Raw genomic sequence first — 24,218 nt, forward strand, 5'->3', positions numbered from 1 at the left:
GATGAAGCTGAACTGTGAGTAACTTGTTGCGTGTGCTGCCCGCGGCAGGCCCATGTCCAGGCTCACTTACCCCCGACTGCCAGCTCCTGCTCCCGATTCAACCTTCCTCACGCTGTGGGCAGCCGCCTGCACACCCGAGCTTCCTCAATCATCCCCGGCTCCTCCGCAGACTCTCCAGCTCCGCGGCAGGCCTCCCTACGTGGTCTGCGGGGTGACGCCGTCATCCAGTGCCATGCCGCCCCTTAGGCGCACGCGCACCTGCTTAATTTTAAAGGGGCCGCGGCGGGAATCCACCCCGTGGCCCTAGATGATGACGTCACTGGGTCCCGGTATATAAGGCCGGGCCCAGCCAGTGCTTCTTGCCTTGGCAACAGGTCTCCATGCTTGTTGTGTGCACATTCCTGGTTCCTGTTCCTGTCTACGTTCCTGGTTCCTGCTCCTGTACTCGGTCCTTGTCCTCTACCTTCGGATTGACTTCTGGCTTGACCCCTGCTTTGCCTGACCATTCTCAGACTGACTCCTGGTTTTGACCCTAGCTCATTTGAACACCTGTCCCGACCACAGCCTGCTCTCCAATGCCTCTACTGGTTCTACCCTGGACTTGGCCTTTCAGGTTTCGGCCTTCTACAACTCGGCGCCACATGTCTTGCCTCCCGTACTCCATTGGCACTCAGGTCTCTGGAACCCTGCCTCATCTGGACTCCTTTTCTTCTTCCAGCTACCACTGCTGACCTCTGGTTGATTCCAACATCGTACTCTGGGAGTCCTCGGACAGAGGCCACCTAAGACCAGCCAGCCCCGGCACCCAAAGGGCTCAACCTGTGGGGAATGAGGGCTGGTATTGTCGAAGCTCGAGCTGGCCTCCGTCACTCAGCTAGCTCTGCCTACCAACGGTGGGGACCCGTAGGGCTTGCCGTGTGGGTAGCGTCAACTCCACCTCGGGCCAAGGGTCCACTTCCAGTGCAACCTAACTAAGCACACTGTTCTGAAGGGAAGACAGTCTATTGTTGCACAATTGTGAAGCTATAATAAAGATGTGTTTTAAGAAAGGCTGGAATCGGACAAGTTTATGCCTTCTCTTATGTTTTCTCTCTCTCTCTTTTTCATTCACAAAAAACTATGGAAACTATGGCTGAATTTTCCTAGCTGAATCCTGGAAAGTCTTTCTGGATTCAAATCAAAAAGGATCATGAGCAGAAAACCCGGTTATCTACTAGTCACAAGAATAACAAGGATAAGCCAAAAGTAAATTCCCTTTGTATAACGTTTTTGTATTTGTATTTATTAATATTTATATACTGCCTATGTATATGGCCCTAAGCAATGCAGTAGTCTATTCTGCACATCCTTTTAGAAAGCTCTTCTGTAGACTCATGGGATTAAAAAAAGGGAGAAACGCATTAATTAAGATTACTGAATTTAACTTGTCATGGTCATTGAAATAATTAAACAGAGTTGATGGATATTTGCATCCAGGGTTGGCATTCTTTCATCGGATAGACACTCCTAAGTTGAGGCCATTGTGTGATGAGATGTTTGCTATTTTATGTTTATAATATTATATTTAATTATGAGTGGGGCTGCTGTGGTATCCATCCAGCCATGACAATTTCTTTAGAGAACAATTTTTGAGCAGTTTTATCTGGTAGCTATGCAGTTACCTGGATAAACATTTTTCCATTGAAAATCACACCCCACCCAACCCCTTCAAGGAGGTAAAAGTATCTGCTTTGTTTCATGGAGTGAGTACTTTTAGAGATGCTGCAACACAGAGCCAGAGCAGGGAGATCAATAAGGAACAAGGGGGATTTTATTTTAAAATCTTCACGCATGATTCATGGCACCAACTTTGCACCTTTTGCAAAGCAGGTGCAAAGTCTGCAGGTGCTGAAATACCTGCCATATCACCCGCACCAGAGTTTTCAAAGGGAAATCAGCAGGGAGTTTTCCTTTGAAAATTTGCTTCCAGAGCTAATAGGGACAAATCACTTATTGGCCTAGAAGGTCTGCATACATTTTAAAAATTGATTCTTTCATACCTTTGCTGAACAACCCCTTGCAATATTTTTGGTCTCCTTGTCAAGCAATGCAACCAAGCTGGAAGACATCTTTCAGGAAGACATGCTGAATTTTGTCTCCTCTGGATGCTGTGAGAAAGAGATGAAAGAATCTCTTTCAACCCATTTCAAATCATGGTTTGGATATGCCAATATTTTACTCAAATGTATTAGACTAATGAAAATCTGCAATAAATCTGGCAGGCTTTTTATGAAAAAAAAAAAATAAAGCTTGCTTGGATTTATGTGAATATTTGTGTAACCTCCTCTTGGTTTCTGACCCTAATGCAGTGGTTACAATAGTCCCAGGGTCAAAGTTATTGTTCTGGACGTCTCACTCTCCTCATCCCTTTCTCTGCAGTAGTCAGCCGTTGGGAAGCCAGAGTCCAACCAGTGGGGATGGGAAATCTGTATAGTCTTTCACTTCTCTGTTCAACCTCTCACATTAGCAGTTCTCAGCAGGCTGGATCTTAACTTGAAGAAAACAGGCAGAGGCATGGAGTGGTGTTTAAAAAATAAAGTTTACTACAACTTTAAAAATAAGATCCAGGCAAAAATAGGAACACTTCTTCACCCATCCCATTAACATAGTAGTAGAATGATAACCCCTGCTCCCTTATCCACCTTGCAGCCTCTGAGCTCTGGGATGGGATAGAAAATTAAGTCTTTCTCTCTTTTCCAAAACAGGCAAGGAGATGGTGGTGGAAAAATATTTCCTTCCTTCCCAAGAAAAAAATCAGCTTCTTCCTGGGAAGATACAGGCCCCACTTTCTCAGAGCACAGGGAAGTACCACTGCCATTTACAAAGGACGGGACCATTAAAACTCTGTCTAGACAGGACACAAAGCACAGGAACCCCTGTTCTTTCCCCTCAGGCAGGGGTGGCAGCCCTCCTGAGCTGGGAGCAGGACAAAAAAAACCCACTGCAACTCTCTGAAAAGCCAAAATTCCTCTCTTCTGCTCTCTCTCGTGCTAAGGCAGTTCCCTCTAGGTCTGGGAGAGGTCGAGCAGAGCAATTATCTGTGCTTGTTCCACTGGTGCAGGCTGGGCCTACTGGGATCCACCAATAACAAAATCTTCCATTTTAACCAAAAGCTACATCCAATCATGCTTTGAGCATCCTCAACTCCAGTTTAAACAGGCGAGCACAGACCAATTCCAAAAACTGGGGGAATGGCCAACACCTGGGAAGCTGGAAACAGTAAAATATTTGGTAAGGAGGCAAAGCCCCAATGCACAAAAGGGAACAGTTAGTATCCAATTAAAGTTCATACAAAGCTAACTGTCTGAAAAGATCATAACTTACCTCATTTTTTAATCGCTGTTAAAATTTAACTTTATTCAGAATGCATGCAAATTTTAATTTTTAATTTTTGTAAATATTTATGATTCAGAGACAAAAACCTCAGAACTGGTGTAAAAGGGGTCTAAATGACCTCTAATTGTCAAACTAGTAAGTTCAATCACTGGTCTTTATTGTCTCCTGTTTTTTGAGTTAAAATAAAAATGCAATTATTCCAGACTGTTTTTAAGTCTTTATGTTGCAGGATATCCCATCTGAAAAAAACACCAGTATCTCGGCGAGTTGTGACAGAGTTGTATCACACTTTATAACATCCACAGATTTTTCTCCCACTCCCTTCAGGAAATGGTGCCAAAAGTCTTATATTGTCCGGTTGAGCAAAATGCCGATAGGACGGCAACTAACAACGATGTTATATGACAGCGATATTATCCAGCGACTTATGCTCTCATTGTAAGCCCTAAATCTTTATATCTTCTGGCTTCTGAATGAAATGTGTTGTAGTTTCAGAAAAATATTTGAAACTGAAACCTGCCCGACATAACTAAAAGGCAAAATTCTAAACTTGTTGCAATGTTCCTGTTTTGTCAACAAGTCTGTGCTACAAGTAACCACCAAAGCACTTATCTGAAACTTGTTGCGATTTTTTCTTTGCTGTAACAAGTCAGTGCCGCACATCACCGCTTCCTCAGGGCGGGTTCTGTGAAATAATGCAATGAGCACAACAGTAATATTAATCATTAATATCTGTAACATATAAGAATCATTTTGTATATGGTCTGTTCTCACGCTTCTCTCTCAACCTTTGAGAAAATCGGGCTCAATTGAGCCAGCAAACATTGCTACGGCTTTTAAAGTTCTCCTCAACTTTGAAAAGTGACCAATTTAGAATCATGTCTGAACGTGAAACGTGCTTACGTAAAGCGTTTTTTAGTTAATTGAATCTTCTTTAACCCAAAGAATCAAATGCATCTTTCTGCTGGTATATTGATTGATGTCATAAACGTCAAAAGAATGAACAATGGAATTATATAGAGTGACTAGTGAATCAAACTTGTCCACTTGATTTTGCTGTTAAGTCCATTAGGCTCTTCAGAGCGGAGTTTGTAAATCCATTCTTGTTCACGCCGATACAAAATTCTCTCCCGATTACCACCTCTTAAATCTGAAAGTATATGGTCAATTGCAAACCAACGCAATTCTTGTATTTTATGATCTTTAGAAATACAGTGCTCTACAATCGGTGCTGTCAATCTTTTATTTTTTAAGCAGCTCTTATGTTCACTAATACAAGAACTTAAATTTCTCTTAGTTTGACCTATATATATTTTGTTGCACAGACAGACGATTATGTAAACAACAAAATTAGTTTGACATGTGGTAAAATGTTGAAGCTTATATGTAAAGCCAGTCTGTGAACACGTGTATTTCTTTGTTTCAATAGTTTGATTGCAAATCTTACAATGGCCACATTTATAGTGGCCTTGTAAAATCTCCCCATAAACTGTGTTCTTTATCCCTGAAAGTTGATGGACATAAAATGTCTTTCAAGTTTTTTCCTCTCGAGAATGCCGCCCTAAATTCCAGTTCTTCAAAACCAGGAATCATTTGAATCAAATGCCAATGTTTACGCATACTCTGTGTAATTTTCTTGGACATAGCTGAGTATCTGGTGATACAAGTGACCATATTGCTGACTTCATTTTTAGATTGAGGGGATAATAAAGCTTCCCTATCATAATAAAGAGCTCTCTTAAAACCACTGCTTATACTTTTTTTTCGGATAACCTCTTTTCCTTAAATCTGTGCTTAGTTGTGTCGATTGCTGCCTGTAAATCTCATTATTTGAACAATTTCTTTTATATCTTAAAAATTGTGAGAAAGGTAAACTGGTTTTCAAAGGTAACGGATGTGCACTTTGAAAATGTAGCAAGGTGTTTCTATCAGTGCTTTTTTTTTTATAAACACTGGTAACAATATCTCCGCAACCTGGACTGCCCCTGGGATCCACACCCTCCTGGGGGATCTGACTCCACCTCATGGACTGCCACTGGGGTCCATACCCTTCTGGGTGATCTGACTCTGCCTCCCAGACTTCAGCTTGGGTCCACGCCCTCCTGGGGGATCTGACTCCACCTCATGGACTGCCACTGGTATCCATACCCTTCTGGGGGTGGGGGTGGTGTGTGTGAGAGAGTGAGAGAGAGAGAGAGACCATGTGCATGCCCCTCTATCCTGCCTGGTGAAGATAGAATGGCTAAAAAAATAAATAATAAAAAAGACCAATTCAGCAAAAATGGAGCACAAGTGAAAAACAGGCATTTCTGGGAGAAACATGAGCAGCCCAAGGCCAAGAAGCCAGTGAACAGAAAAAGTATCTCTCAGATAAGACACTTGGCAACCTGTAACATTAGCCATAGTTTTAGAGAAGATTCAGTATTTTTCCATCTCTTATATGGAAGTCCCGGAAAAGAAAAAAAATAGTAAAGCACTTTGCCGTCAATGATTGTATATAAGAAAGCTGTATGCCATGTATAATTTGAGTAGATTCTGGGGCAAGTCATTGTTGGAACTGTCTCAATCTACTCCTGAGAACTGACTGCATTTCTCGCATTCTTAAACTGTCTCTTATTTCCTACTGTTACTTAATAAAAAGATAATTGCTTAGTTACAAGGCTGAGAAATTTCTTTACCAGTTATACAAACCCGAGAGGAATGGTCCTCGGGAGGTAAGCGCAGAGAGAAAAGGTCCCCTGTGAAGGACTTTTACCTGGAGACACCTTCCCTGCAGATGAACATTTCTGGCGAGCCCGAGCCAGGAGCGCTGTAAGCCAGGAGTCCAGCACAAGGCGGTCAGCTGAACTCACGGACCCTGATAAGATTGCTGATGAGACATTGGTAAGCGATTGAACTTGTACCTTCCATCACTGGGGTGAGTCACAGCTTTTTTTTAACCTTTTATATTTTTGTACTAAATTTGTGTGTGTTAGTTATAGTTTTGTTGTTCTTTTTATTTTGTGAATTTCCTATCTTTTTCTATTGATAAGAATGCGGCAGTTTTGTAAGAAAGCTTTCATTTCCACACCAGAGGGTCATCAGTCTACACCCATAGCACAGGTGGTGAGTTATCACCGTCCTAATGAGAAGCAAATTTATAAGTGTCATAACAAGTGGACTGGATGGGCTACAAATGACGCTTTTCTTGTCTGGCCAGAAGAAGGCTCATTTGACGATAGCCACCTTTCCCAGATTATGGCATATATTCAACATAAGTATTCAGATAATGACTCAAAATTGAATTTTCATAGGCAAATACATAGTTGGTTTATTAAGACTACAATTTATTTGAAATGCATGCCAGCACCCAGACACTCACACTAACAGAGATTCCAGCCCCTACTGCTCCCCCTCCCCCTTATGTTTCAGCCTACCCCGCTGTTCAGACCCAGAAAAAGTCTTATGAGCCTACTTTCACAGCTCCAAAACAGTCTGACTCTAAATTAGAATTGGAAGTTAAGACTGATGAGTCCTCCTGAACTGCAGGGCACACCAGGGCTGAGACAGAGGAGTATCGTGAACAAGATATAGAGAAAAGATAGAAATATCAGGACAGGTGTTTAAAGAAACTTGATAAAACGATTAAAGAATGTTCTGTGACAATGGCAGAGGATCTTAGTACTCCTGTGGCACTTCGTACTAGAGCTAAGAAAGTTAGAATGTCCACTAGTGCCACATCACATTTAATTGCCTTCACCTTGGTTTTAAAGTCAAAAAAATTATGTGACAACCAAAGAGCAATCTTACAAATTTGTGGCCCCATGGATTATTAATGTAAATGAGCGATCCTCCTTGCTACTGAATGGATTGCCATTTCGAATCATTTACAAAACCTAATTAGTAATCTATCTTTTGTCACATGTTCTTGCAGACTCTGCCTGATAAGGTTAGGCAGCCAAAATATGCCATGGCCCGCTACCCCCGTTTGGTCATCCCTACTGAAAAGAAACCCTAATTTGATATGCGACTGCCGTAGTCTGCCTTACCAAGACAGGGAAGCCCCGCACCCCAAGAATGGGATCCAGATCAAGCTAGTCCTACCCCAGCCCAATACCCTGATCCAATGACTAAGGTATAAGCCTCAGCAATTCAAGCACAGTATCAGAAGTGTGAGTGCAAATTACGGGAATAATATTAGTTTGTGAAGTATTTCTGCATGAATGGAACAGTAGATTAGCACAAGGACAGATTCCTAAACTGCAGTTTCAGTTTTACGCTCCCATTCCCATCCTCCTTCGAGAGCTGAGAATCCAAGTTAACCCTTGGTTAGGCTATAGCACAGGAAGAGCCTCATCTCTTATACTAGTTGTTAGAAGTGAAAAAAAACAAAACATACTTTTTTTTACTTTTTCTATCTTCTTCAGCCTTTCCCTGAGTTTAAAGTGTTATAAATACTAGAGTTACTTCTGCGGTAAGAAAGTTCTTTCCCATCTTTCCCATTTGTCTTTGTACTGCTGAATTAGGTATGGCTATTAGACGATTACAATCTGTGTTACATGAAGTGACGCATGAGCTAGGAATTGCTTTAAGAGCTTTACAGCAAACTGTTGATGAACTTACCATAGTTTCTACATATAATTGACATGGCTTAGATTATATGCTTGCTGCTCAAGGTGGCTTATGCACTGTGTTAAATAGTTCAGAATGTTATACAGTTGTGGTAATTCGTTTTGACATTGTATGTAACGCTATGCAAAAGATACACGATTTAGCTAGACTTCAAGTTAGTGATTTTAAAGGAGGGTTGTCTATATCTTGGTGGGATTCTTTCTCTTCCTGGTTCTCTAGTTTGGCCATTCACCTGCAAGGCCTAGTCGGCTTTGCTATTGGATTCCTTGCCTTATGCCTACTGTTATGTTTCTGTCTCCCGTGCATTTGCTCATGCCTGCAACAACTTCGCCCTAAGATGCTTTATACTGCCAAGATTATGGTCTCTCAGAATAACTACGTGCCTACTCTATACGCTGAACCACGTGTTCTTGAAACTGAATCCCTTATGTAAAACCGATGGTAAGAATAGTATACTGGGCTATGACGGGTAAGATCTGGGTCTCCTATCACTAGGATTGGTGATACTGGGCAACCTAAGACAGCTGGATACGAGCCATCAGGTATGAAGAATTATTAGCTATAATTCTTCAAGAGGGGAATGAAGATAGAATGGCTAAAAAAATAAATAATAAAAAAGACTAATTCAGCAAAAATGGAGCACAAGTGAAAAACAGGCATTTCTGTGAGAAACATGAGCAGTTCAAGGCCAAGAAGCCAGTGAACAGAAAAAGTATATCTCAGATAAGACACTTGGCAACCTGTAACATTAGCCATAGTTTTAGAGAAGATTCAGTATTTTTCCATCTCTTATATGGAAGTCCCGGAAAAGAAAAAAATAGTAAAGCACTTTGCTGTCAATGATTGTATATAAGAAAGCTGTATGCCATGTATAATTTGAGTAGATTCTGGGACAAGTCATTATTGGAACTGTCTCAAACTACTCCTGAGAATCGACTGTATTTCTTATTTCCTACTGTTACTTAATAAAAAGATAATTGCTTAGTTACAAGGCTGAGAAATTTCTTTACCAGTTATACAAACCCGAGAGGAATGGTGCTCGGGAGGTAAGCGCAGAGAGAAAAGGTCCCCTGTGAAGTTATTATGTTAACATGTTGCCCCCTATTTATCCTTTAGGCCCTTATAAATAGCCTACAGTAATTGCAGCACCTTGTTGCACATGTTCCTCTTGTTATCCCATTCTGCCGCTCCTGTTCTTTGTATTTTCCACCTAGAGTTTTAATGTAAACCGATATGATGTGCCTATTAATGTCGGTATAGAAAAACTGTTAAATAAATAAATAAATAAATAAATAAATAGATAGATAGATAAAATCCCTTTCCCAGTCATAGTTCTGTAATTTAGGAGTTTCAATCCTTTGACCTTTTACTGATATTTCCTACAAAATTGCCAGCAGAAGTTCAGAAGGCTGAGATATACAAATCCTCTACCTGAATCTGTGACTCATCTATTCCATGGTCAGTTAAGCACCTTCACAGTAAGGGGTATTTTGGGTTTCTTGGGCTGACGGCTCAAGTTACATAACTGTATTGTTCCTTTTTGTTTTTTCCTCTGCTGCAGTTCACTCAAATGGTTGCATGCTCAAACCTCTGTCTCTTGTAAGTGGGGGTTTCACAAAGCAAAGAAGTATGTAAGTGAAACAACTGAGGATTGATGCAGGATGTGAAAAAGAGAAAAGATGAGATTCATAGAGGCATTCCTAAAGACAGGGTCTGGAACAGCTATGGAGCTCTAGAACAGAGGAGCTGAAATAGCCAGAGCAATGGGAGGAAGTAACTGCTAAGATACCAGTGAATGATAAGGGTACAACATAGGAGAATGAGAGCAATGTAAGACAGTCATGGAGGCAGGAAAGGAAGGAGAGAGGAAAAAAAATGGTGGAGATGTCAGTTGCGTTCCTGTCCTGGGTAGAGATGGATACATATGTTCTGGTCCAGGATAAGGAAAGACTAAGTTAAATCTGACACCCAAAGTATAAAGCAAGATAAGTAAGATCAACAAGGCCATAACCTGTATAAAGAGACCACCTATTAATATCACAGAAATAAATCAGAAACAATATTGTGCAGTGAAAATCATTACCATGAGAATTTTATAAACGAGAATGCAAAGCCAGAAGAAAAAATATAGAGAAAAAATTAAAATCATTGAGGTAGATTTTATAACATGCACATGTTATAAAATCCTGGGTTGACGCGCGCAAGGGGGTGCACAATTATGCACCTTGCGCGCACTGAGCTGCACTGCCTTCCCCCGTTCCCTTCCCCCGTTCCCTTCCCACTCCTCCCCCCCAGCCCTACTCTAACACCCCCCCCCGACCTTTATTTTACCTTTTGCTCCTGCCTCCAGGTAGGCGCAAGTTGTGCGTGCCGGCTAACTGCCAGCATGTGATCCTCCGACAGAGCTGCAATGGCTGCTCTGACGGAGGCCTCTGGCCCTGCCCCGCTCCCGGACCACCCCTTTTGTAAATCCCTGGGACTTACACACTTTCCAGAACTTTACGCGTGCTGCCGGGCCTTTTTAAAATAGGTCCAGCACGCGTAAGCCCTCTGGATTTATGCACGCAACCTTTTGAAAATCTGGCCCACTATGTGTGTAGATATCACTGGTAGACAAGTATTTCAAAGAATTGACACCAAAAATAATGAGAAAAATTCAAAACATGAAGCTGAAAAATGTTGTACTTATAAAAGATCTTTAACACCTTTTTTCAAGTAACTGTCATGGAGCGAGAGTCCTTCAGCTATAGTGGGATTGGTGCTGCCCAGTTAGTGAACCAGCTGGGCAAGGGTGGCTCAAAGCAATCTGCTACCTGAGTTAAGGGAGGAGATGGTGCCCCCTCCCCCCCCCCCACCTGCCCAGAATACCGGTCCCAGAATACCAATACACCACCTACCAGGTAAACAAAACAAACCCAATTGCTATAGATCCGTACACAGACCAAAAGCTAGCAGAATTACTAATCTTGGTCACATGCACAGAGCAGAGACATACCCTCACCAAATACAGAATAAAGGATCACAAATTACAGACAAACTAAAATGGAAACCCCAAGAAGCCAGACTCTGTGTGTAACAATGGAAAAACAGAATCATCATTCCTCATAAAACAAATAAAATCAAGAAACAAAAGCATCATGTATAATAGTAAAACCATACTAATAAAATAATATTTTCAAACTACTGATAAATAGAATAACTTCTATTAATTAAAATCATATACATTTTTTAAAAATTTCCCAAGCACCAATAAAACATTTCAAAACAGCACATATATCAAATAATACCCAATAATTAAAATTAACAAGGATTTTAAAAAAGCCCCTGCTGTCCATACTTGGGAACTCTTGATTTCCAATCAGCCTGAGTTTTTGTGGATTGGGGGGAGCCACTCACACTTCATTCTCTCTCACACTCACTACCATTCTCTCCCTCACACTCATGCTCTCTCACACACTAACTCTCATACACATGCAGACTTTCACACACATATATGCAAACTCGCATTCTCTTTTACACATGAAGGCTCTCTCTCTCTTATACTTGAAGACTCTCTCTCTCTTAAACATGCTGGCTCTCTCTCATATATGCACACAGGCTCTCACATACACACATGCAGGCTAACTCTCTCTCTCTCTCATATACAAATACAGACTTTCACACAAACATGCAGGCCTCGCTCTCTCTCATACATATATGCAAGCTGTCTATCTCTTTCTCTTTCCAGTGAAGAAACCAGAACTGTTTTTTTTTGGTAGGCTCAAGATTAACATGAATGGGTAGTACTAGTGGATAAATAATGCCTTAGGGGTAGATTTTAAAAGGAGCGCGCGCACCGTACATGTGCGCATGCTACCTGGTGCATGCACATGTACGCCCGAGTTTATAACATGCGCGTGCATGTTATAAAATCAGGGGTCGGCGCACATGCAAGGGGGTGCATAATTGTGTACCTTGCGCGCACCGACTCCGCTCCGAGCCGTGCTGCCTTCCCCCTTTCCCTCCCAGGCTGCTCTGAAATCAGAGCGGCCTTGGAGAAACTTCCCTACCCCACACCCACCTTCCCTTCCTCTACCTCCTCGTCCTTTCCCCCCTACCTCTGGCCATGCCCCCTCCCCATCCTTTTTTGCAAGCCCCGGGACTTACATGCGTCGCCGGGCCTTTTTAAAATAGGCCCGGCACGTGCAACCTTTTGAAAATCCGGCCCTTAGAGTGCATCTGACAATGGATTTCTATGTAGTTTGCAACAGCTATTATGCATCATGTGTGAACTTAAAAAAATGTTAACTCCTTATTTCAAGCACATACCAACAGTAAAAAAAATCTTTATTAACATATATTAACTTATTTTATATTTATTGCACTTTATAAATAAACAAGTAGAATATCATGTAAAAAGTAAACAAAGAACATAAAACATAATCAGATCCAGTCATTTAATAAAGCATATATCCAAGTATTCTTTCATGAATCCTCTCTCCAAAAAGGCAGAGATCATCATAACTACAATAAAACAGCAATATTCATAATCATAAGAATAGGTGCAGAACAGAATTAGGACGGTTCATATATATATATTTTTTTCAAATTCTGGTGTCATCTCAACAAAACAAATTCCCTCCTCTGCCAAATATTTTGTGAAGTATGTTGGTGTCCCGTCCATGGTAGGCCCACAACCGGGCCTATTCACCCTTGCAGCTCTGCTCCCGGATCTGAACCATCCTCGCTCATGGCTGTGGGCAGCCATCTATGCCCCCGAACACCTGCTGCCTCCTCGGCAATTCCTGGCTCCTCCGCGGACTTCCTCAGCTTTTGGCAGGTCTCCCCGCATGTGCCATGGGGAGATGCCGTCATCCAGCTTCCTGTGGGCTCTGGCTTAGGCACATGTGCACGCCTCTCACACCTTTAAAGGGGCCGCGGCGAGAAACTAGCCCACTCCCCTGGATGCTGACATCATCAGGCCCTGCTCTATAAGGCAGGACCTGCCACTAGTTCCTTGCCTTGGCAACAGGTCTCCACATTTGTTCATGTGCTCATTGCCCTTCATTCCTGGTTCCAGATCCTGGCTCCGTTCCTAGTTCCAGAGCCTGACTCCATTCCTGGTTCCAGATCCTGACCCGTACCTTGGTCCCTTCCTTGTCTTGCTGGACTGACCTTTGGCTTTGACCCTTGCTACATTGGACCATGCTCAGGATTGACCTTTGGCTTTGACCCTTGTTACATTGGACCATGCTCTGGATTGACCCTCTGGCTTTGACCCTCGCTATGTTTTATCATGCTCTGGATTGACCTTCTGACTTTGATCCTTGCTACATTGGACCATGCTCAGGATTGACTCTCTGGCTTTGACCCTTGCTACATTGGACCTCGCTCAGGATTGACCTTTGGCTTTGACCCTTGCTACGTTGGACCCCGTTTAGGATTGACCTTCTGGCTGTGACCCATGCTCTCTTAAACTCTGTACCTTGTCTTGCTCAGCTGCCTGCCCTGACATCAGCCTGCCTTTGACTATGCCTTCAGTATCTCCATGGCCTTGGCCTTTCAGGCTTCGGCCTTCTATTACCTAGGCGCCACCTGTCTCCGCCCTGTTACTTTTGGCGTCCAGGTCTCTGGATCCTTGCCTCGTCCAGATCTACATTGGTCCCTTGATACCTCTGCTGGTCCTCGGCACTCTTGTATCTCATCTACTGGGAGTCATTACACGGAGGCCCACCTATGACCAGCTGGCCCTAGCACCCAAGGGCTCAACCTGCGGGGAACGAGGGCTGGTATTGGCGAAGCTCCAGTTGGCCTCCGTTTCCTAGTCAGCTCCGCTTCCTGATGGTGGGGACCCGTGGGGCTTGCCCTACGGATAACTTCAACCCCACCTTGGGCCAAAGGTCCACCACTAGTGCAACAAAGTAACTCAAACACCTGCAAAAAAAAGATATCTAGAACTTTGCCATACCATACAATCACAGCATTAATTCTCAGGATTTAAACAGCAGCAACATTATCCAGGAAAAGGCAGCAATACACATATTACCCCAACCTGGAACACTAATATACCATCTATTGACCAAACAGAACAACCTGGATGGCTACAAATCTCTATAGAGAAACTATACCTTAGTCATATACAGGCAGAACACAGACTATCCCTTACCTAATACAGAAATAAGGGACTGCAAATTAGAAACAGAAACGTGTAGAGAAAACAAAAATAGAAATCCTAAGAAACCAGACTGAACAGTGGAACTTTAAAGAAAGAGCAAAATACAAAAAATATAATAATTCACATTCCCAAAGATGGCATATCATAATTGCTAAAAATTCAACATTTTTTTTTTTACCTTTGTTGTCTGATCTTATGTTTCCAATCATTTGGTCCTGGTCTCTTTTTTCACTTTCCCCATGTTGGTCTTCTAATTCCTTTATCACAGTCTCTTCTCTTTCTGATTCTTCACTCTTCTATCTTTCTTCTCTTCCTCTCTCCCCCCAGCACACATGCTACCTCTCTCTTACAAGCTGTTTCATACACACACAAGCTCTCACTCACACATGATCTCTAACACACGGACACAAGCTCTCACTCTCTCATGATCTCACACACACAAGCTCCCAATACACACACAGAGAAGCTCTCACATGCACTCCCCCACACACAAGCTCTCACATGCTTTCGCCCACCCTCCTCTGCCATACACACAAGCTCTCACATACACTTACTGGCCTCCGCAATGATCTCTAATTTAATTCACTTTTGTCGCACCTTGCATGTCGGCCTTGCTGCCTCCTGCCATCTTCAGCCAATGGCAATTTGGACTCTGCCGGCAGCCCTGCAGCTTTCTGCCATCTTCAGCCACCATGGTTTGGACTCCACCGGCGGCCTCCTCCTAACTTCATCCTCTGGCGGTTTGGACTCTGGCAGCGGCCCTGCCCTGCAAGCTCCTGCCTTCTTCAGCCACCAGCAGTTTGGACTCTGCCGATGATCCTGCAAGCTCTTGCCTTCTTCAGCCACCGGCAGGTTGGACTCTGCCGATGATCCTGCAAGCTCTTGCCTTCTTCAGCCACCGGCAGGTTGGACTCCAGTGGGCTGTCCCGCAGCCTGCTCCCTCTTTCGCCATCGGATTCTGAAGGAGGCAACTAGTGCCCTATTGGCTGGTGCACTGGGTGATTACCCGATTGGCCCACCCCTGCTCACATGCATGCTGCAGTCTGTAGCCTGTAGGCAGAGCAGGACTTGAACATCCAGACAATTTCCTGTGTGTTTTAGCGGGAATTCCGGATAGGCAGGCGCAGGCAGTGTGAGGCCGACACTCCAACAGTGTTCTGAGAGAGACATTTGCTGCCTCAAAATTCTGCCGCCTTAAGCAGCCGCCTCACCCTGCCTCATTATAGAACCACCCCTGCAGCTATGCCCCAACTGACAATAGGCAGACTCACTCAGACAGGGACAGAAATTAGGGCTTTATCTGTACCAACCTCTTCCACTGCACGTTGAGCCATTGGGTTCTGAAGCCAGCAGGACTTAGGCGAGGGTCCCGTGGAAAGTGATCAAGCAGAATCAATAGCCAGGCCAAGGTCAGGGCGGGCAGAGATCACGCAGCTTCAGAATCAGGGCAGGCGGCATCAGTAACCAGGTAGGAATCTGGGCAGGTGGAGATCAGGTGGTGTCAGTATCCAAAGAAGAGGTCAGGGCAGGCAGAAAACAGGCGGCATCAGAATCGAAAGCAGAGGTCAAAGTCCAAAGGCAATCAGAGAGAAGGCAAGGGCAGGAAGGAGCAGGGCCAGAACAGAGACAGGAGAGAGGCTAGGTTGGAGAAAAGGCAATTGGAAGGAAGGACTGGAACATGTGGCGACACAGAGCAGGACTGGAGAATGAAGAGACAAGGAGCAGTACTAGGTAAGCAATGCATATTGCAGGCAGTAAGACATGGCAGGATGACCATTTGCTGAAGCACTGGCTGGGATTTAAGTACTCCACCGTACTGATGTCATCACTAGGCACCACAAATCCTGTTCCCTCTGCAGGGCCTGTACAGCTGGGTGAGCAGCGGGGCCGTCCTGGGTTTCTGATAGCGGAGTCCGAGCTGCTTATTGCAGCCTCGGCGTCCTAGGGGCCATCCTGCAGCCAGCCAAACATTACAATAACAAATTGAAAATAAAAGCAGAAACACCAAAGTTGTGAATATACAAAGATAATAGAAATGAGAGACATAAAAATAAACATTTAAAGGTGAATTTTCAAATAGTTGCACATTTAAAAAATCAGCATGTGTAAATAGCATATAAACCTCAAAATACATGTGTAAGTAAGAGTATGTGAGGAAATCTGCCTGTGTGAAAAAGGGGTGGGCTGCAGTAAATTGCTGTTTATAAGTAATTTGCTCATATAAATTTGGCAATTTACTCGCATATATTTACACCTGCTCTATATCTGAAGTAAGTGATTGTAAAAGTCTTAAAAGTAAAATACTGACTGGGTGAGGATCTGGGTGAAATGGGGGAGTTGAGGCTGAAGAGCCAGGAGGATCTCGACCTGCAGATGGACTGGGCTAACTGGTAGACTAATTGATAAAACAAGTAATTTCTAGGGGTGTGCTTTCCAAGGGGTTTTTCGTGCCATTTTGTTTCGGATCATTATCTGTTTGATTTTGCTTTTAAAATGGTTTGAGAGTGTTTATTTTCGGGTTTCCCTAATTTCGGAATTAGTGCGCACTAAAGGAACTTAATGATCACTAACTGGATTTTAGCCCGACTAACTGAAAATGTTATTGAAATATTAAAATGTATCGATTGGGGGAGCAGTTCATTAGCTATTAGTATGGCTCTGCATTCCTACTGGCTGTCTCCTTAGTTACTTATCTGTGTTGCCAAAGTTGCAAGGTGGTATTTGTGGGGGATGGCCAGTGCCTGGTAACAAGTGTAAACAAACACGCGATGAAATAATGCCATCAACTTCTATCAGCAAAAGCATGTATTTTGAGTTATTTCCAGCACTAAATCCTGTGTTGCTGTATTGCATCGGGTGCCACCGACCCTCATTACCATTAACTCCGCACCAAACGTCTCCCATTGGAATACTCAATGTGGAATATGCATTTGCATTGCATTATTTTTCACGTGCATTAGGGCATTAACGCACACAATAATGCCTTAATGCATGCATTTAAGTCGGAACGCAAATTGATAAATGACCCAGTTAGCTTGATAAGTGGTGTTTTAAGAATTATCTGGCTAAGTACTTAGCCAGATAAATCAGGACTTCTCCTGATAAATGCCACTACTTAGCTAGATAAATAAAAAAGTGCAAACCATGTATTTGCACTTTTTTTTTTTTATGTGTGCACATATTGCTGGGAACATTTACATGTATTTTATAACCTGCACATATGTGTGCAGGTTATAAAATACAGCAGTAGACTTTCTCATGCATATATGGGCCGCATGCAGCTGTTTGAAAGTTATCCTCCCTGTGAGAACACTAAGCAGTTCTAGAGGGAGCTAGGAAGGAACATTAATGCTGCTCTTTGTGGGGTAGATTTTATAAATGTACGCACGGGCGTACTTTTGTTTGTGCACCAGGCGCGAACAAAAGTACGCTGGATTTTATAAGATACGCGCGTAGCCGCGCGTATCTTATAAAATCCGAGGTCGGCGCGTACATGGATCCCTTGCGCGCACAGTCCAGGGATCCTTGCAGAAAGCAGGCGTAAATCTGCGCGCGCCAGTGGGCTGCTGACGCACCATCACCCGACCTGGGGGCTGGTCCGGAGGCCTCGACCACACCCCTGGGCCGGCGCCACGCCCCCGGGCATGCCCCTGAAAAGCTGCGTCACTCGCGGCACGCCCCCGAAACGTCGCGTCACTTGTGGCACGCCCCCGACATGCCCCTCCATGCAAGCCCTGGGACTTACGCGCGTCCCGGGGCTTGCGCGCGCCGCCGAGCCTATGCAAAATAGGCTCGGCATGCGCAGGGGGGGTTTGGGGTAGGTTTTCGGGGGGTACGCGTGTATCGTACGCTCGTACCCCTTTGAAAATCTACCCCTGTGACTTTAGGCAAGTCCCTTCATTCTCCATTGCTTCAGGAATAAACTTTGGATGTCATTTCCTAAGAATTGTTCCCATAGATACAGAATGGGAAAAAAAAACCCTTTAGTAAATATAGACCCTTAATATGCCTTCTGAGGATAGGTAAATACCTATAGTGCCCGAATATTATTCACTATGAAGGCCAGAAAAGCAGAATATAAATCAAATAAATAAATATTACCAGCCAAAGCTGAAACAAAGATTCTGGAGAAATTTATATGGGGACCCATAGAGCACAGTAGAGAAGAATGGTGACCTAGCACGCAGAAGAATATGAACATGGCAAACATTGAAAGTATGTGTTATGACCGTCGGTCGCAGACGGCTGCAACCGATTCCACTCATGTCAGGTGTTGCCCTGCTCTCCTCTTCGGGTCAATTTGTGGCTCGGGTTAGCCACTACTGCCGCATACCTCCGGGTTCTTAAGCCTCCTCGTGGCAGCCAGGGCGCCGCCGCCATCCATGCCGACTCTGGGCCTTCCTAGGCACACGCGCGCCACTGGGCCTCCCTTTAAAGGCCCAATGGTGGGAACCTCAGGGGCGTCCCCGACTGATGACATCACAAGGTTAGGATTCATAAGCACTTCCCTCGCCCTTTGCTAGCTGACTTGGCAACAAGTTCTTTCGCTACTGGTGCTTGCTCCTGTCTCCTCGGACCCATGATTCCTGTTCGGATCTACCTGCAGTTATGGAATCTGGCTCGGGTACCTGCTGTTATGGTTTTGAGGTGTTTGAGTGAATTCTTGGGTACTGAGGTGATGACCACTCCCACAGGGAGGAGACCTGTGAGGAAGCACAGTACTAGGCTAGACTCGTGGCACGCAAACACAGAGATTTGTCTTTTATTATACAGCTGAGGTGTTCCACCAGAAGTGGCAGTAGTAAAGTGATCCAGAGGTAGCAGTCCAGGGATCCTCATCAGAGGAGACCCGTCTCACAGAGATGGTATAGGGAGATCCAGATGCAGGCTCCCAGTGCAGCAGAGCTGTAGATGAGACAGACTGAGAATGTTAGATTACTCACTAAGTTGGTAGCTGTATAGGTGAAGATCCCAGCAGGCAGAAGTAGTTGAATACAGGCACTGAGCCAGGGAGAGCAGGCCCTCTAGGAGCGAGTCCCTGATCCCAGATAGGTACCTAAAAGAAAGCAGAGGGCCCCCGAGGAGCGGGTACCCAGGTTAGAGAATACCCTGAAGGGCAGAGAGAGCTTCCAGCGGCAGCAAGGAAGCGGCAGAGTAGCTCACACCGGAGGCTTTTCATCCATTCACGATCCTTGCTAACTCGATGAGCTAGGAAACAAGGGCAGGCTAAATACCTGGATGGCGTGACATCACTCGAGGGGGACGCCTCCCAAGGGTTCCCGCCATGACGTGGATAAAGACATGGATGGCTGGCGCGCACGCTCCCTAGGAGGCCCTCAGGAGAAACATGACGTGAGGCTTTGCCATAGCTGTTCCGGGGATGCTGGAGAGAGCGGCATGCAGACGTGGCAGTAGCCATCTTCCTGAGGCTAGCAGGGAGAGCTCAGAGAAAGGTGAGGCACAAAGGTTGAAACTGTCTGAGACTGACGGACGCAACACCCGCTCCTTGGGGGCCTGCTCGTGCTCCAGTTAGAGACCTTGTTTCCAGGCTGCCCCTCTCCTTGGGGTAGCCCCTGCGCCTTCCAGAGGCCCTGCCTTCCGGCTTCCCTGCTCCTCAGGGTTGTCCCTCAAACTACCTTACTGCTTTGGAGACTCGACTCTGCGCTTTCTTGCTCCTCGGGGCATCGCCTACGCCAGTGACTGTACTCCGTGCTTCCCCACTCCTCAGGGCAGTGCCTACCTTCTACACCAGTGACTGTACCTTGCGATTCCCTGCTCCTCAGGGCAGTGCCTACGTTCTTCACCAGTGACTGTACTCAGCACCTCCCCGCTCCTCGGGGCAGTGCCTTGCTTCTCCACCAGAGATTCCTTCATGCGCAGCCCCGCTCCTCTTGGCAGCTTACGTCACTACTTTGGAGATTCAACTTAGGCTTCCGAACTCCTCGGGTCAGCCTACGTCATCACACCAGAGCCTCTCTCGCTATGCTGTCCCGCCCCTCAGGACAGTCTCTCCTGCATTCCTCCAGAAGTTCCTGTCTCGCGCTCCCTGCTCCTCGGGGCCTGCCTAGTGCTTCTCTGTTGGAGGCTCCTGTTCTGGCACTTGCAGCTCCAGTTCTGCCTGAGTACTGTGGGCTCCCTCAGAACTGTGTCTCTTACCCCGCTCCTTGGGACCCCTCACAGTAGTCTCTCTACAAGCTCCTGCAATCACATGGAAGTGACGCAGGATGCTCTACTTCTCTACCACTACTACTGTATCTCCTGCTGCAGCTGACCTCGCCTCCCGATGGTGAGGACCTGTGGGGCTCCTCCCCGCAGGTGGTATTAACCCTCACCTCAGGTCAAGAGTCCATGAAACCCACAAATCCTAACAGTATGGAATGGCCAGAGATAATAAAAGAGCTAGAAACCATGTTAGATGAGCCCATATTGGAAGATCCCTGGACTTGAGAGTGTGCCCAACTTTTGGCTCAGATATTTAACATCCCTCCATCAAGACCTGGCAAACTACAAAACTCAACTGATCAGACCGACAAAACTAATACTTCCAGGTTCTTGTGGCCTGGTTTTGCCTCTGTTGGAAATAGGATGCTGGGCTTGATGGACCCTTGGTCTGACCCAACATGGCAATTTCTTATGTTCTTATGTCCAAAGGGAGACCCAAGCAACATCCCCAAAAACTACCAACCAATAACATGCCTACCTACAATCTTCAAGGTTTTCACTGCAATAGATGTCAATAACATTATGGTGACAGAACAGAAGAGTGACAAAAGATGGAACCAAAAGTTGATGCTGAATAAAAGTGTACAAAAGATGCCGCTCTGTGTTGAAATCAAGAAGAAGTAATACACCTACAATTGAAAAACAAAGAGTTACATTGATTATAATCTGCTTAGAATGGCTTTTGTTGAAATGAACAAAATTTAAGAAATTGTAAATAAATAAGTATGTAACCCCCACCTAATTCGAGGGTGCACAAAACAGGCACTGAAAATATAAAAAGTCTTAAAATTAGTTAAAAGCCTGCTGAAACATCTTAGCCTTCAACTGTATTTGCTGGGATGGATCAAGGGTAGGGTGGATCAAGGGTAGGGATGGTATCTCCCCTTTTTTTCTAGCCCTGCAGTCATCGGGGTAAAGAAGATATTTTACTGGAAGGATGGGGAAAGTGGAGGAGGCTACGATGGCATGCATTGCCATGGGCTGGAAATGTATCTCTTAAAAATGGTTCCCCCTTGACAGCTCCAATATTGAATAGGGCTGTGGTCAGAGCTTGAATTGAAGGGGAATGGAGGGAACAACTTCCCACAGTTCCCCCCTTCCCCCCCAAAAAAATTCCCCATTATTTCCCCTAAAAGACATCAATTATCTCTGGCATTTCAAAGTGAGGGAAGGAAACACTATATGCAGCTTGGCCCAGGGACCTGGGGGCTAGGGAGGTGCAGACTGCTGAGCTGTTTGGGGTAGCAGGGTGTCTTATGTACTCTTCTGGCTTGGGACTGGCCTTGGCCTGCAGTCTGTGAATGCCAGGAGAAGTGCTGCAGGGGATGGGGGAGACAGGAGCAGTTCCAGAAAACAGAGATGTGTTTGGGCTCAGAATGGTGGAGCAGGGAAGCGACCCATGCCTGTGGAGAAAGGGGGAAGCCCAGTCTGAGAGGTGAGCTGAGTCTGCAAATTATGGGAAGAGAAACATGCTGAGGAGTGAGGAGCAGTGTAAGCGATGGCTGAACCAAGCCTGTAGAGGAGAGTGGCAGGCTAAGGAGGGGTGAGACAGAACCTGTAGGGAACGTGATGGGATAGAAAGAGGAATTGGGAGAGGAACAGAGAAGGATTGATAAAGGGGAAGTGGGGAGCAGAGCATAGTAACATAGTAATGATGGCAGATAAAGATCCAAAAGGTCCGTCATTGTTTTAAGTGGTATAGCATCACTAATTGTTTATTATTCTGACTGCTGGGGATACAGGGTTGGTGATGCAATAATAGAGCCCTTATATTTGAAGGATGAGGCTCCAATGGCATATGCATTAAACCTTGCTAGGGGAGGGGTGGGTCTTGAGATATTGCAAGACCTTACCTACAATAGAAGGGTTAAAGACTTTGATGATATGTGTAAAGATAAGTGCCTTGGGCTGCTCCAATGCTCACTGTTCCAAAGCACAATGAAATTTAGATCTCCCAAATGTTTAACTAGTTTTGTTTTATTGTTGCCTTCCTGTCCTCATATCATCCATGCTTGCTATGACTTAATGCACTTTAGGGTTTTACGGTAAAACTATCACTCCAACTTTCAAAACTCTACACCATTTCAGTGAATAAGTGAACATGTAAAATTTATGCTAGTATTTTATAAACTGTGTGGCAAACTCTGCACAGATTATAAAACAACATATATTTCTGCCACAAGTGCGTGCTTATATTGTAATATGTGTGTATATTTGTAATGCAGGAACATATATACTTTCTCTACCCATTGTAAGAGAATAGGTGAATATATTTGATGCATAAAATAATTGTAACCATTTTTCATAATAAGCCAGAATTTAACATAGAAGCAGGTAATGTGTATTTTAAAGAATGCATGTACATTATTTTGAAAATATTTACATGGCATCACTAGGAATGTGTAACTCAAATGTTTTTGGTATGGTTCGTTTTTTTCATTTTGGGCCTTTTTTTTTTTTTGCTTTTCAGTTTGTTTAATTTTTTTTTTTCAATTTGTTTTGTTTCCTTTTGGAACAAACCAAAAATGGCCTCATTTGTTGCATTTGTTAAAAACAAAAGCATGTCCCTAGGAATCACCAATTCACCAATATCTCCACCATTTCACCCAGACCTTCACCATTTCACCTAGTCTCTCTAGCACATAACCCTGAATCACCATCAGTTAACCCAGATGTCTACCCCAAAAATGCAGACAAGCTTTTCAATGGTATAACTTAATTAGCAGATATAAAAGTGTTTGGTAAGTTTGGTAATATATGAGGGTATATCTCTTACAAAATAGCAACTTGCATGTGTACTTAAGGACCTCACAAGGAACTCTCCTAGAGTGCCCCTTTTTTCCCTGTTAAAATGTATGTGCATTACTTGCAAGTACATGAGTACTCACAAGATTTATAAAATATATACTTGCATATGTGCTACTTATGCATGTATATATTTTTTATGCACATGACCCCTGCAAAACTCTGAAAATTCACCCATATATGTTTACTGCATTACTTTTTCTTATTGTGTGTAGTTATTTCTTGATGTTCATTAAAATTTCTCTTTTATGGAAAAACATTGCTTAGATATGAATCTCGTCACAAGGTGCTGCCCAACTGCACCAGCTCTGTGAAAATCCTGTTTTCATAGATGGAAATTTACATTAACCTTTCTTACTTGCCATATGTAACTATTTGCTTTCAAAATAATAAAACCACAAACCAGGGGACTGCACCCAGTCTTATTAATCTGACATCCTTATCTCTCATGTTTATTTTTCTCATTCCAGATATGGTTTGCTAAGTATATAAAGCTGCAAATTCCCAACTGTCTTTGCAGGGTGAAAAGGAGAGTGGAAAAGAACCACGCAGCAAGGAACCACCAATTACTTACCAGGAATCAACAAAGGTAACACAAAAAATATTGCCTGGGCACTTTCATACAGTTTGCATGTTTAGGTAAGATTTCAACAAAATGGGAAATGCACATGGAGGAAAGTTAATTTATATACAAAAAGTTTTATTATGGATACTAGCTTTGATGAAGACAAACTGCTTTAATTATATTTTGATTTATTATATTTATTTTTTTAAATTTGATGGCTTTTATATGGAATGTTTTTATTCAATTGTGTTTATTGAATTTATGTATATGTTTTATTTATTTTATATTTTGAGATTGTTGTCTAGATGTCAATTATATGCTAATTCGATATTGTACTCTGCCTTGAGTTTTCTTGGGAAAGGTGGAATAGAAATATAAAATAAATTAATAAACAAGAACGTGCAAGTATCCTGATGTAAAAAAAAAATCTATATTATAAGGTTATATGTAAAACTGGTTGTACTGTGTCATTTCAGTAATTGATTT

The 24,218-nt window shown here is 43.8% G+C and overlaps 1 protein-coding gene across 4 annotated transcripts in view; it reads left to right on the forward strand.

The window, feature by feature from the left end:
* The first annotated feature begins 5,887 nt into the window (after positions 1 to 5,887).
* Positions 5,888 to 24,218, forward strand: part of BPIFB2 (BPI fold containing family B member 2) — an 84,536-nt gene continuing 66,205 nt past the window's right edge. The window contains exons 1-2 of one of the 4 annotated variants that reach the window (XM_029612623.1): positions 5,888 to 6,292; positions 23,638 to 23,756. The gene's annotated coding sequence lies outside the window, so the exon portion shown is untranslated. The remainder of the gene's footprint in view (positions 6,293 to 23,637; positions 23,757 to 24,218) is intronic. The other 3 variants (XM_029612625.1, XM_029612624.1, XM_029612626.1) reach the window with 3 other exon arrangements.

Source organism: Rhinatrema bivittatum, chromosome 8 (genome assembly GCF_901001135.1).
Source record: "Rhinatrema bivittatum chromosome 8, aRhiBiv1.1, whole genome shotgun sequence".
In the NCBI taxonomy this organism is placed as follows: Eukaryota; Metazoa; Chordata; class Amphibia; order Gymnophiona; family Rhinatrematidae; genus Rhinatrema; species Rhinatrema bivittatum.